This window comes from Grammomys surdaster, unplaced genomic scaffold (genome assembly GCF_004785775.1).
Source record: "Grammomys surdaster isolate TR1022 unplaced genomic scaffold, NIH_TR_1.0 243, whole genome shotgun sequence".
In the NCBI taxonomy this organism is placed as follows: domain Eukaryota; kingdom Metazoa; phylum Chordata; class Mammalia; order Rodentia; family Muridae; genus Grammomys; species Grammomys surdaster.
This window is the reverse complement of record NW_021604688.1, coordinates 9,921,755-9,936,801: the sequence shown is the minus strand read 5'-3', so window position 1 is coordinate 9,936,801 and position 15,047 is coordinate 9,921,755.

Here is a 15,047-nt window from a genome sequence, read left to right as displayed (position 1 = left end):
GTCTTCCCTAGACCAACCTCAGGCTGCTGCTTGTTTTCAACGGGGAGATTCTGAGGACCCAGACACTGAGGACATTTGACTTAGAATCTGATTTATAAAGGACTCCAAAGTTCAGCAGGTAGCCAGGATGGAGGCGGGAACACATGTCAGCAGAGGGTTGAATGTGGAGTTAGTCCTCCTTTCAGGAAAGGAATAGCGGTTCCGATTCTGTGTCAGAACGGTGTTCCAGGAGCACAGAGCTCCTGCTGCGGGGAGTGAAGTTTGCTCCTTCATACTCTTGAGAGGCTGTTTCCTACCGAAGCAAATGCAGACAAAGCTTAAAAGGAGGAGGAGGACAGAAACAACACGAGGAAATACACTGTCTCAAAAGCAAAACTGATTTGGAAGAGAGCCACAGAAGAACTTTGCTGTCTGCCTTAGGTGAAGCCTTGTGAGATTCAGCGAGATGCCTTGTTTGTAAGGTTGTAACCAGAAACCAAAGTTGAACCGAAGTTGTGAGTCAGCGAGAGAGGGCAGTATTGGTACATAGAAGGCAGGAGCAGGGTGCACACAGGCAAAGCTGATTTTTTTTTTCTGTTCAAAATTTATGAATTCTTATTGTTGTTTTTCTCTCCCGCAAACTATTCTCCCCCACATCTACATTTGTCTTAGAAGTTTGGTCTGACCTCCTTCAAAAACGAAAACCTCAAGTAACACCTATGAGGTTCGAGGAAAGATTTAACCCAGATCATGAAGAACGGAAAAACAAACTAAATCTGGTAAGAAAAAGAAAAAAAAAACATGATAAATTACTTGTTAGCAAATGAAATCATTTCAATCAAAAGCATTTTTTTAATGAATGAACTTGCTTCTTTACTTGACTCTAGCTTTAGCAAAAAGATGAAAGAGATTTATGACCTGTGTCTCTTCAAGCTTGATGCCACAAATGTACATGTTCTCATTAATAGTCATTTCCTCATCAAGAGTAGTCTTTTATGCAGACAATGTGTACTGCCTTCACAGCTTTTTCAGTGGTGATTTCTTTTTTTTTTAGAAATTGGATAGCTTATGTAGAGGCATGGTGTGTTTTGTGTGATAAATTATGGGTCTACATACCGGGAGGGGGGCATTGATTTGTTTATGTATTTCAAATACCACAAACTTAACTGGACCCTGCATTTCAACTTTCATGGGTTTGCCTTTTGTGTTGAGGAGGGGAATCACAGCAAGGGTAAAGGAAAATCTCAAACCATTTGACTGTGTTGACACTGTTGATGGGTGTGGGGTGAGATTTCCACTGGATTTTAGATTTTGCCCCTGTGAGGATGACTAACGTCACACAGAAACTCAGTGGAAGGTGTTAGCTACACTAACTGAAGGGAATAAGATTCTGAGCTTGAACAGTGATGTTCACTAACTGAACAATGGAAAATGATGTAAATAAATATAATTGTTCTTCCCCTAATAGGGACAGGATATTTGGTTCCTCTTCGTGGAGTGATTTCTGTTGGAGCTGAGTACATTGGCCCCAGTCTATCCTTAAGTATATGTTTAGACAAATAAGAAAACCATCTAATAGGAATAAATGCAAACTTCAAATAAAAAAATTAAATGTTTTTGTCACAAAATTATCCAACGTACCCAAAGTGTGGATATTATAGAGCCAAAGATAAGTAACAACATATGTTTTGGAAATGCTTTCTGTGTGACATTAACACTTGGATAATGCTAAGTACATTAACCCTTTGAGACTTTCATCCCTTAGGCTCATGAAGCTCCTAGCAGCCCATGACACTCGGATGACTGTAGGATGAATGCTCTTGGTCTCTGCAACTTTGTAATTTTCTATTAGTAGACAGAGACAATGTCACATTGACTGATATGATTCTCAAGATACCTTCTTTGGGGTATTTATGTTTTTTGACATTGAACTCTAACATCTTAGTGTTTCTCATCTTAGTGTTTATCTGTGCCCTACTTTGTCTGCCTCCAGCATTACCCCTGAAGAATTCATGACACTAGGACATGGGTGGTTTTCTTCTATAGTTTCTGATAAATAAAGTTTCCTAGCACTGTGCTATCAAATGGCATCTATATAACAAACATCTCACACTTGTGCTCACATCTGGTCTTTCCTCTGTACTTCTGATTTGTATTGTGTTTACCAGATGCCATCATGTACACAGCTCATAGTCATTATATATTATGGTAACACTAATGAAAGCCTTAGATTTCAATTACCCATAGTTTCTGTCCCCACATTTTATCTACAAAGGCTACTGCCAGTCAGTCATCTGCTACACTGACTCTTTCCTCTGTCATGCCTCACTTCTTCCTTTTTGGATCAAGTAATTATATGCATGCATACCGTGGTGTGTACATGCATTAGTGCATTTCAAATGAATCCATCTCTCTTTGTTTTTACTACTGTACCATGCAAGCCACTGCATCTCTTACCTGAGTTTCTTAACCTGACTTCAATATTCTTGCTCATTCACATGATTAGCCACTCCATCCTACCCATTATAGACCCATTTTTAACACACTTGCCCGGTACCTTTGCATCTCTACATTACTAACGCCATCTCATCTACCTATCACAGTTGACAAGGTGCTGTATTCCTGACCAAATCTCCTACCTCTCTATCCCCTGATTCATTTGCTACAGCAGTCTTAACTTCATTTGAATTTACTTGCTATATTTTTCTAATTCAGATTTTCTGGATATGTTATTCCCTTTGTTCTTGCCAGCTATGATTCCTTCCCAGGATTCCTATGCAAGCTAAAATGTCATATTTCTTCATAGACTTCTCTGAGCGCTATGCATTACAAGCCCCCTCCCTGTACGTTATCTCTGGAACCCATTTTCCTTTCTTGATACAATTCACATAGGGATGAGCATCTCTATTTTATTCACCAAGATCACCCTGTATATAGTGATGCTTACTACATATTTATTAGTTCTTCAACAAATATGTATTAAAGGAAGAATTTTTTTCAAAGGAAGGAATAGGTTGACTTTTTATCTTAAGTGAATGACTACTTTCACAGATAGACTTTGAAATGGTTAAATTTTCTTTTCTTTTCTTTTTTTTCTGGGGGGGAGGGTTCAAGACAGGGTTTCTCTGTATAGTCCTAGCTGTCCTGGAACTCACTCTGTAGACCAGGCTGGCCTTGAACTCAGAAATCTGCCTGCCTCTGCCTCCCAAGTGCTGGGATTAAAGGCGTGCGCCACCACCGCCCGTCTTGAAATGGTTAAATTTTCTTAATAAACTGATTATGGCTCCCTGCTGTCCACACACAAAGCTCTGTAAAATTAAGTTGCTTTTGTCATTTCTGGGTAGTTCAGAATACAAACTCTCCCTTCTTTGTCAGGCTGAATACAATCTGCTTATACAAAAAGAGTGAAAGCTACTTGAAGACACTTCCCCCAATGAAAACATACTTCCTAATCTTCTCCAAGAAGTCCACGACAGGACCAAATATTCAAGTGCTTAAAACTTATGGGGATATTTCACTCAAACTACTACAGATTCATTAGGTCAAATATTATACTTAATCAATTCTGAAATAAAATAATTGATTTAAAAGTCATTTGAGTACAGTGATAATAAGATTTGATTCAAATAGGATTTATCTGGATGGCCACACATTTTGGTCACTAGCTGTTGTTCTCTTGGGATTTGCACTATGCCTGAGGTTTGCCCTGTATGACTATTTGTGTGGTGCTGTTCCATGAATTTATACACACACCAAACTTCCTAAATATCTGGTTGGACTAATTAGATAAAGAGAAATTATAAGAGTTTAATTTTTAAAAGACAGTGAGAAGAAATGAAGGATATATTCTAGACTTTATTCAAACTGTAAAAATTTAAACACAAATAGAAAAAATGTATAAAGGGAAACAAGACAGAAGTATTTATCTGTTAAAATCACTGGGTGCCAGTCATGTTCTAAGAGAATATACTTGGGCATTCTATGCTAGAGCACTGGGAGAGGTAAGATTCCAGTGGAAGAGTCAATATCATGAAAGTGAGCAGGGTTAAGAAGTAATGGGTACATATGCAAAGAAGTTAGAAAGATGAAACTCCTGACCCAGTTGACTAAGATGTTAAAACAGTATACAAAGACACTGCACAGTTAGTAAACTGAACAACTTTGTCATATCAAGTAATATGTATTACTCTGTTGTAAATACACAGGAAATTGCTTTGATTCAGAAGAAACTGTACCCAAACAATAACTTGTAGTTATTAAATATATCAAAAAAACATAGTTTTCATACTATGTCCACTAGAAGAACTCTAGAAGGAGGAGAAAGGAGGGTATCATGGTGATACATGCTTCTCATGCAAAGGGTTCACATTCTTCCTCTGCTTCCCCATGTCCTGTACAGCAGATAACAGCACACTCTAGGGACAGCATAATAACACCTATGTGGCCAGATTTCCAACGCTCTCTTATCTCTATTACTGTTGCCTAGCTCCTAAAGATGTCTGTCTTCCACTTTTGCTGATGGTACCTTCTCTAGGGTCAGTCATTTTAGCCCCATCCTCTGGCTCTGGGGTCAAGGTCACAATTCATAACTTCTGTCCAATGTTTCCTGACTGTTAAATTGAGGTGTGAAATCTTTCTTCCAAATTACCATGAAAGAATCATGTGTGCATAGAATCTGGCAATCAATCCACCTTGCCTTCTAATGTATTTCCCATTATCTTGAACTCACCTTATGTCTTGAACAATTATTTCCCTAAATTTTATTTAGATATGAAATTAGATTATATAATTTGACTGAAAAGTTTATGCTTGTATTTGTTTTGTAATTTTCAGTAAAATTTATATGTTCTTGGACAAACATCCCTCTAGCCATGACTTTCCTTTCTTGAGCCTCCTTACCTTCATGACTTCCTTCTCCGAGTATTTGTGGGAAGATTTTGTTTTCAGATACTCCAAACAGTTCTCATCAAGGAGCTTCATGTCATTTAAATTTCATTGTTGTTGTCTTAATTTTAGAGGTTTTTTTAATTTAATGTTCATATGAAGTAATTTCTTGCCAAGTGTTAGCATCATGGTGTATATGCCTGCATTTCAGAGTGTGTTAGATGTTGTTGGCCTGCCTTGGGAATTATTTAGCAGTTCTCAAATGTCTTCTGTTTCTTTTCTATCTCTCTTTCTAGAGCAGGTTTTGTCAGTTGATTTCAGCTCTGTGCATAGGGTGAACTCAATACTCAGCTTCTTAGATGGAAACTTGGGACTTAGGGCTTTAAAACAGTATCAAAATGAGAGATACCATATGTGGCTTTTGTTGTGTATTTGTTTTTCAAGTATGACAATTTGTTTAGATCTCAGATACTTACAAAATTATGTACTTAGGGACAGAGTTCTTCTCTTCTCTAAGCCCTCGAGTATGGTAACCCAAATCCAGGAAAACTATCACAGACAGTAGTGTTAGATACTGTGGGTGGGGCACTGTGACAAGGATCTATCTACACCCTAGTGAAAGAGTGAGGCCCATAGCCATTCCAAAGCCAGGGGACTGACTAGCTGTGCTTTCTCTAGCTTTGAGTTGTGCTATCCTCACTACAAGGCTCTTTTTAATGAGTGTGTCATCAGCAGAATGTGGCACATGATGGTTGTCTTAAGGAAGGGAAGCTTGTGCATTGAGTTGCTATGGATTTTTCCCTAAGGACAAAAGAATCATACAACAAAGTGTTCAGCCTGCTGCAGTCAAATCCTCTGCTTGTGAAGCCAGCCTGTCTAGCTAAACAAGGCTGGTCTGTGGAGTGGCCACCAGCCACCTCTCCTGATAGCATTGCTAGGATATAAAACTAACAATGATGCGTATTAGAATGAGAATGTGATTTTAGACTAATATATATGTGTTTATATATATATATATATGTATATGTATACATATATATGAAGAAAAGGATAAACAAAATAGAACGAGAAGGAAAGGAAAGAAAAATCAAGAAAACAGTCAGTCCCTAGTGCTTTTCCTGGGCCTTACAGCCAGAGGGATGACATCACCATCAGCCTATCAGAACACTCCTGCTTTTTTCAGGTTCTTAAGCTGATGTCATCATCCCTGATGTAGCCCAGAAATGAAAATAGAACCATCTCTAAATATACAACAATGAGAACCAAGCACTGCTTTGAAAGGATGAGCAAACCAAGAAAAACTCCTTAACTTAGAGTTTTCTTTCATAAAGCAACTAGAATTTGGTTTCTGGAGCCACTAACCTTCATGTTTGTTTCCGTCAGCTGGAGACTTTGCACACTGGCAGCCAAAGCCATTTACCATACAGGTGAAGCCAGTACAGCCCTTTTAGCTTGCCCTATATGTGCAACACAGCTAATGGACACTGCTATAAAAAACAGTGGCATTGTGGCCATAGTGTCAAAATGACAATTTGAACTTGAGGGAAAGCTGGAGCATTTGGGGTTCCCCCACACAGAGGGCAAAGGGCTGTCATTGTCAATGTGTTTCACTTAGCTGCAAGCACAGTTTACAGTTGTTGAATTTTGATTGATCTGTTGATAAACACTAATGTTTTCCAGTTGACAATTTCTACATGTTAATTTCTTTAATGCTGGCAGACCTGCCTGGCAAGGCCCTATAAATAGTATCAGTGTCATCATTCCTTTTAAGTTATTAATGAGCCATCGTGTTTCAGGGGCTGGGATTTAGGGACAGGTTGTGCTTGACTGCAGTTTCTGACATTGATACCTTAGTATTTGGAATAAGGTTTAGATGAGAACATGCTTTTTAAAAATAATTATAGCATTGGCCAAATGTTTCCAGTATAAAAGAGAGTGATTCTTAATTAGTGACTAATTAAACTTTGCAGAAAGGAAGAAAATGTCAAGCTTCTATGCAAGAATGTCCATGACGCCAAGATATCAGTAGTGTCTCTGCTACAGCATCAGCTGCCCTCTGGTCTCTTTGCTCCTTCTCTCTACACATATCCTGTTAACACTGAGATAAATGAATGCCTGATCAGCTTCTTCTCAGACTGTTCTGTCTGCCAACTGGTGACAGCGGACCAGAACAGACTTCCTCAATTAGCAGATCCCCATCCTGCAGCTGGATGTATTGTGTGTCTATGGACAACACACCATAGCCACTAAGCCTCTTTCACTCTAAACAAGAGCCTAGAACAGAGAGATAAATGTATAGAGGGCATAGCCTAGGGTCATCTTATAGGAAAGCCACGAATAAGGAATTACTAAGACTAGGTTGGCCTGTGGGCACATCTGTTGCGGCTTTGATTGGTGATTGATTCAGGAATGTCCAGCCAGTAGTACATGGCACCATTTTAGGCTGCAGAAGAAGTTTAGTTCATCTTCTGTGGTTTGTGCTTCAGGTTTCTGATTTATTATTTTCTATCCTAACTTCTCTCAGTGATGGACTGTGACCTGGAAGTGTAAGCAAACTACATTGTTTTCTCCTTGAATTTTCTTTGTTTATGTTTTTATCACAGCAACATAGAATGAAACTAAAAGGGTGACCAACTCAGAATGTCTTTCCCAGGTCGGTAAACTTCAGAAAAGAAAAATGGCTAGGGCTTCTGTCTCCATCTGGAAACATGGGGAAGAGCTGAAACATCTAGTGCTCATGGAAGAAGCCTGTCTCAGCTGGACCAAAGTGAAAACAGGCTTTCTATTTAAGTATTTGGGTCTCACAACCTACAAGTTCTTAGTGAGAGAACTCAGCAAATGATAGATAGATAGATAGATAGATAGATAGATAGATAGATAGAGACAGATAGATAAATAAATAAATAAATAAATAAATAAATAATAACTGGGAACCAAAGGCAGATCCACTGTATTTTTTTTCTTACATTTAAATATACTGTCTCCACTTAGAGACCATTACAGAACATTTGGGTTGGTGCCTTTCTGTAAATCAACAGCTTCCAGAATATAATTATTATCTCAAAATTGGCACCAAAGACATACATGTCAGTGCTCAATAATCTCAGTTATATGTAGAAATAGCACAATGGATCTTTGAAAATAAAGATCACAAATCTCTTCATAATTTAATGAGAAATGGTTTCATGATATGGAAAAGTGTTTCTTTATTAAAAGGGGGCAATTTGAGTATTTAACAATAAGCAGATTCAAGTGACTGATAAATTAGTAGATGCCAGGGTCAGAGGAAGCTCCATTATAGGAACAAATGATTTTTAATGTGATGCCATTTGAGAGAAAGAGCTGCAGCTGCCTTTATTCACCTGGCTATGCTTTGGATAAGAATTACAAGGTTGAGACTTGTCAGTTTCACTGGGACAATTGGATTTTATCACAAAACAAAATGAAATAAAACAAAACAAACAAACAAAACAAACAAACAAAAAAAAACAGTACTATGCGAAGATCATGGTTCCAGTGAGATTTGCCAATGCCAAACAGAAAACTTTTCAGATACCTACTGCCCAGTCTGTAAGCATCACTAGACAATGGTCCAGTTTCATCACAGGCAGCTAAGTGGCAAAGGGGTAGTTAAAGAAATTGTTGGAAAAAAATAAAAAGGTAACATGCTATTACACTTATTTGGCCATAAGAAATAAATAACATCTCATATGCATAAAACAAATAAATAAATAAATAAATCTTTTTAAAAAGGGGGGGGAGGGCTGGAGAGATGGCACAGCAGTTAAGAGCACCGACTGCTCTTCCAGAAATCCTGAGTTCAATTCCCAGCAACCACATGGTGGCTCACAACCATTTGTAATGGGGTCTGGTGCCCTCTTCTGGTGTATCTGAAGAGAGCAATGGTGGTGTACTCATATGCATAAAATAAATAAATAAATCTTTTAAAAAAAGAAAGAAAGAAAGAAAGGAAGGAAGGAAGGAAGGAAGGAAGGAAGGAAGGAAGGAAGGAAGGAAGGAAGAAAGAACAGGAATTAATCCTAACCGTTGTCATATCAGTAATAGAAAATTCTAGAAATCTGCAATGTACTGGATCCTACTGCAATCAGGCTCATAGAGAACTGAATGATATCAGATAATGCATGTGACCAGGAACTTTGGACTTCTAGAAGTCTTTTTTTTTTAATTCCTGTGCTCATCTTCACAGTGAGAAATTCTCAACTGAAAAATCTCTATTAAGATTGTTACCCTTGGGTGAATACGATTAAAATATAATGTATGATTCTTGAAGAAATAATGAATGTGATATACTTTTTTTTAAAGCTTGCTGCCCTCGATCTTCTGTTATTTGTGCTAATTTTAATGGACCTCCCTGTGAGTGTAGACATTTATACATGGACGTGCACATAGAGTATTGAACTAGTGTGTGGAACTGTTTCCATTTTAATCTATTTCTGTGTGAACGCGTGCATAGAATACACAGCCAATCTGGTAGCATATCCTCGTGCTGAAATCAAAGTACAGCCAAACAGTCAACACAGTGATCTTTCTCTTTATGACTTTAGTTTTTAATATATCCTATGACAATCTCCACAGGAAGTCTGTATTTTTACATCCCAGAATATATTTCTCCACCCACAAATACTTTCAAGGTTTGATTAAAATGTCTTTCCTCAGACGTAGGACAATTTAAAACAATTGAAACCAGAAGGAGAAAACCTATTTCAGAGAATCGCATTGCACCGTTATGGGTCCTGAAGCAGTCTTGTCCAAGTATTGCTTTCTTTGTGGTGGAAGAACACAGGCAAGGGCAAATCTCCCTTGCCCTTAACCTAAGGAAAGCTTCCCTTGGGTTGGCAAGGTGTCAAAGGTGCTGTAAAGAGGCTGCCTTGCTGTCTGCCTCTCCAGTGGAGTTCTTTCTGGCAACTTTACATCCACCCTGACACTCTGGTTTCTGGAGAAATCATAGTTTAATTTGAGACTGGAAAGCAGCAAGTCACAAAGAAAGATACCACTAAGGACTTCAGTTTGTTTTGTATGCATACTCTCTGACTACAGGCTTTATTCTTTATCGTCTCACTCTCCTATTTATACCAAGATCAAGGGAAGAAAGGTCACTCATGCCTGGTGATTACAAACATGTGATTTTTGCCTGACACCCACACGGCCAGCTGTCATAATGACTTCTCCCTGTGTGAATAGCTATCCCACTAACTGTGTTACAGGGAGAATAGAGCATTGGCTTTTAGCACAAGTTCCTTTGTCCCTTCATCGTGAACAGTAGGTGTGCTTTGCACCTGGTAAAGACACTGTTGGATATTCTGACCTCTATTTGCTTAGTATATGCTTTATGATATACATTTTGTCTTACTGACCACTTTTAAATCCACAGTGACTGAGTGGATAATAAAATTCAGAGTCACTAATGTGTTATGCCATTTGACTAAAAAGAAACTCATCTCCCAATTTCCCTAATTGTAACAGAAGCCGGGCATAGCAAGGACTCAGATTAGCTGCTCAATTAATGTACACTGGTATGTATATACATATATGAAACTCTGTTTTAAACACCCATACTTTGCAAAGAGGGAATAACTAAAGAAAAATGAAGTTGAATTTCAACACTTTATTGTTCAGAAATACAGAGCAATGGTTGTTTGGTCTATAATAAGAGAATGGATTTTAGGCTGAGTCATTAATAAACAATACAAATTAATTACTCACATGTTTGGAAAGTGAGATGTGCAAAATCAGGGTGTATGTGGGAAGGGCTTTCTGTTCCATGGAGGACAGCTTCTTGCTGCGCCTTCATACTGCAGGAGATACATCTTCTCCCGGGGCCTTTTTATGCAGGCAACAAGCTCTCAGAGCTTACCCATTTTCCAATGTATTTATCTCTTAAATGCTTTGCCTTAGGGTTCTGGTTTCCCTGTTTGATAGGGAATGGAATGACTTCAAACCTTCAGATTATAGAATTCTATGCATGTCTTTTAACTCAAGTCTTATTTACTATTTAACACCATCAACGTGATAATATGTACTCATTATCAGGGAATTTCTTGAAAGTACTTTTTGTGAAAAGGTTGACTTACAAAACAACCTAAGTTTGCAGATCAGAGTGGTACTTAAAACCAGAAACCAGATTTCTGTTGAGTTTGTTCATGAAAAGAAAATTTGTTAATTCTTCTTGCTGTTTGAGATATTAATCCTTCCACACAGTCTTTAAAATGTTTCAATGAATCTCATGCCAAGATTTGGATACAACAAAATTATATTGAAAGCTTCCTAGGAGAGCTGCAGAGAAAGACTGTCATCATGCTCTTAGCATACACACAGGCTCAAAGGAAACAACGTTTTGACTGCTTAAGCAGCAGCTGTCAGTGATTACAGATGCTGTCTTGCATGAATAGCCAATGCGAAGCTCACCGTGCTCCAGTCGTATAGATATTGTACATTGTGGGAAATGGTCAGGTAGTAAATTGTGCATTATTGTCTGACACATCCTGCTAGTGACATTTATTGTGGGAGAGACTGCTATGTTCTAATGATTAACAGAGTCTTAATTTTTTTTCTTTGCCAAAATATGTATCATATGCCACAAATATAAGTCACTGCCTTCCTGGAATACTCTGTGTCTAATGATTTCCCATGTCTCTGAGTTGCCACTACTCTTAAATCCTGCATCACCCTGTTAAGAATGAGTTCCTATGCCATCTTGAACTGTCAACTAATTGTGTCATTTGTGTTGGGCTTGTTCAATGTGATGATTAGGGTCTCTTGGATAGAATCCCTGAATTCTGTTCCTACCATGGGCTATCAAGAATGTAACTGGCTCACATAATTCAATGAATAACTGGGTATCAAATTGTTGCTTAAAGTAGTGTTGTACTTGTGGTTTGCGCTGTATTTTTCTGGGAAGATGGAAGTTGAGTAAGAATAAAAATAATATATAAGGTGTCAACCTGACACCATTTCCTCTTCTTCCAGATTATAGTAGCATCTAAGATGCTATTCTTTTAGAGACAAAAACTTAAAAGAACAGTTTCAGAAATAACCCAAAGCCCAAATGAGTTTTAAATGAAAGGTTTCTCAATTTAATCTATTAGCAACTTTAAATAAAAAATAATGAAGGGTTAGATTTCATAATAAAGATTTCATCATTTATCGTACATATAAATGTAAGGCTATAAGTGTAAGAACATCTGCCTATAAGGAGTTTGAGAAGCACCAAAGATGAGACAGTTGTTCTTAGCTGACTTGACTGGAAGAAATAAACATGAGTAAATGAGAGGCTTACAGAATTATGGCTGGAGTTATAATGTTCAATGGAGCTTTCTAGAGTTACTATGGTAAGCTTATAGCACCAATTCTACCTAGCAACATAGGGAACTAGACAGGAACTGATACAGACCAGTCTACCTGGTAGAATTAGAAGAGATAGCTAGCTTTGGTCAGAGATACAGCTCCAAAGCAGAGAGGAACATGGATTGGCTTTCTCTTTCTCTTTGCCTTATGACTCAACATTTATGGAAATAAAGTAGTAACACTGGAGTATTTCTAGTCCTAGGAATATTGTCCTGGGGCACTTGAGAAATTCAAGTGAGGTAGACAGACAATATGTAGGGAACCAGGAAAACACACACACACACACACACACACACACACACACGCCAGCAAAATGTATATATTTGTCCTTAACATAAATGAAACAACTGTCATTTTCAATGTGGAGAAAAAAGTAATGAGAGGCAAGATACCTTGTCTTAAAGTTCTATTGCTTTAAAGTAATACAGTGTGGCTCCTCATTGATGTCAGCTTCAACCATGATAGCCCAAATAAAGAAGTAGGGGAAATGAAACCAGTGAGGGGTAATCTATAAAAGGAAATACTTAGCTAAGGAGATGGGGAATGGTACTATTTCTTACATCTTTAACTGGTCACAAAGTCAAAATAGTAATTATCGTTTATTATTTCCATTATCCACTTTGTTTTATCATTATGTTGTTCCTTTTCTGAACAGGGTTTATTGCTTGGTAGGATAAGTCAACCATTCATCTCATAAGATCTGCGTCTTTATGGTTTTACCTCCCATGGCTGGCTAAGATTTTTCATAAAGTGGCACTGGAACTTTGCTAAAAATAGTGGAAATGACTCCCCTGGGTTCAAGACTTACCTACCTTTCCCTAGAACCTTATTGTATTGCTGTGATATTTTTCCCTAGGTAGAGTTGAATGGCAGACGAACCCAAAATAGCAAACGCAAATTTCAGCTTCCAATTTTGGGAAACCACATGCATATTCTCTGGTGCTCTGAACCAATGTGAACAGACTATGCTATACTACATTGGTAAGTGACCTCAAAGGCTCTCCAACCCACAAAAGTTATTGTCTTCATATCGTGGATCAGCTGTGCCTCCAATCAATCTAATTTTCATAGCAGGGTCCTAACTGATAAAGTAACCTCCTGCAAACACGCAAATGTTGCTGGCCAAGTGGTGCAAAGAAAAAGAACACCCACCACTTCTCTTCCGGGTATATTTCATTAAACAAAAGAAGTTACGTGACAAAGGCTTACATGAACACAGAAGGAAAACTTAATCCTACCCAGGGATAGACAGATAATATGTTTGATCAAACATTCTACTTACTACATTTAGAGATGCTATAACTAGGGGTAAGTCCTTATATTGTCACTTGGTGATGATTCTGGCAAGATGTTGTATCTAATTTTGTGTGTAAGACCAGTGTCACAATTTCCTGGTAGCACACTGACCTTGAAGGTTAGTCTTTCCAGATGTTTCTCTTACTTTTTCCAACTGCTAAGAGATAATATATTCCCTTCCTCTATCCTGTCTTCTCTTATATACTCATTTCCTATAATTCTTAAACTTTTTTCCTCTTGATTTGTGAATGAGAATATTGACATCTATTGTTTGCTTGTTTGATTGGTTTGTTTTGGTTCCTTCTTTTGGTCTGCTATTCCATCTAGATTTGAACAACAGAGTGTTGTAAAAGAAACTTAAGGGGTGACAAAGGCAGAGTTGTGTTATTCATTTCAAACATCCATGCTCTCTTTGGCATGTTAGTAATTCTTTTCAAGCAGAACACCCTCTCTGTCAGATACATCTTCATCCTGTGCTAGCCACTATCAGCATCTTGATACATTGCTTCTTCTCACTCCAAGTGGGTGAAGCTTGAAGATATGTGGTTCCTATTTGCTCGCAAAAGATGAAAATGTATTTTGTATTGCTGAAAATAGATTTTTTCTCATCCAATACATCACAGCCACAGTTCCCCCTCCTTCCACTCCTCCAATTTCATCCCCCACCTCCTCTCTTCCCCAGATCCACTCACTGTCTCCTTCAGAAAAGAGCAGGCCACCAAGAAACATCAACCAAACATGAAAAAAGAAGACACAACAAGATAAGGCAAAATCCCTATTGAGGCTGGACAAGTCAACCTCATAGGAGAAAAAGAGTCCTAGGAAGAGCTGCAAGGGTTTGCACCATGTTCTCTACATATATATTATGTCTGTTAACTTGAAGTCTTTCTGGGATTCCAAATAGTAATAGTGGGAAATTGACTTTCAATGGCATGTTTATTTTCATAAATATAACAGAATACATTAGAATTATTTTTATATTTCAGTTGTCTGAATATATTTGAACTCATATTCCTTAAAGAGTGTTAATCATATGTGGTGACGTTTCCAGGATAGAAACTTACTTCCACTTGTCTTTGGAAAAACACATACCTACACGCACCTCAATGTACACAGGCCTCCATTTCATCTTTCACTGACTATGGCATTATTTAATTAGTCTTATTTTATGAATCAATTGATAAAAATCATTTCCTGAGTCTCAGGATATTTTGTTCTCTGAATTCTTTATATGGTAACATTTTTAGTGTATCACCTTCAGTTTGAGTGAGAAAGTTAAAATCATGAATGTTCTATTTATATTGCATAGTGTTGTATACTTCCTTTTATATGGAGGTCTTTGATCCGTTTGGAATTTTACTTTGTCTAAATAAGGATCTATTTGCATCCTTCAGGCATCCATTTTGAGTGACACCATTGTCTTTTCTCCAGTGTGGATCTCTCTCTCTCTCTCTCTCTCTCTCTCTCTCTGTGTGTGTGTGTGTGTGTGTGTGTGTGTGTGTGTGTGTGTAAAATCAGATGTT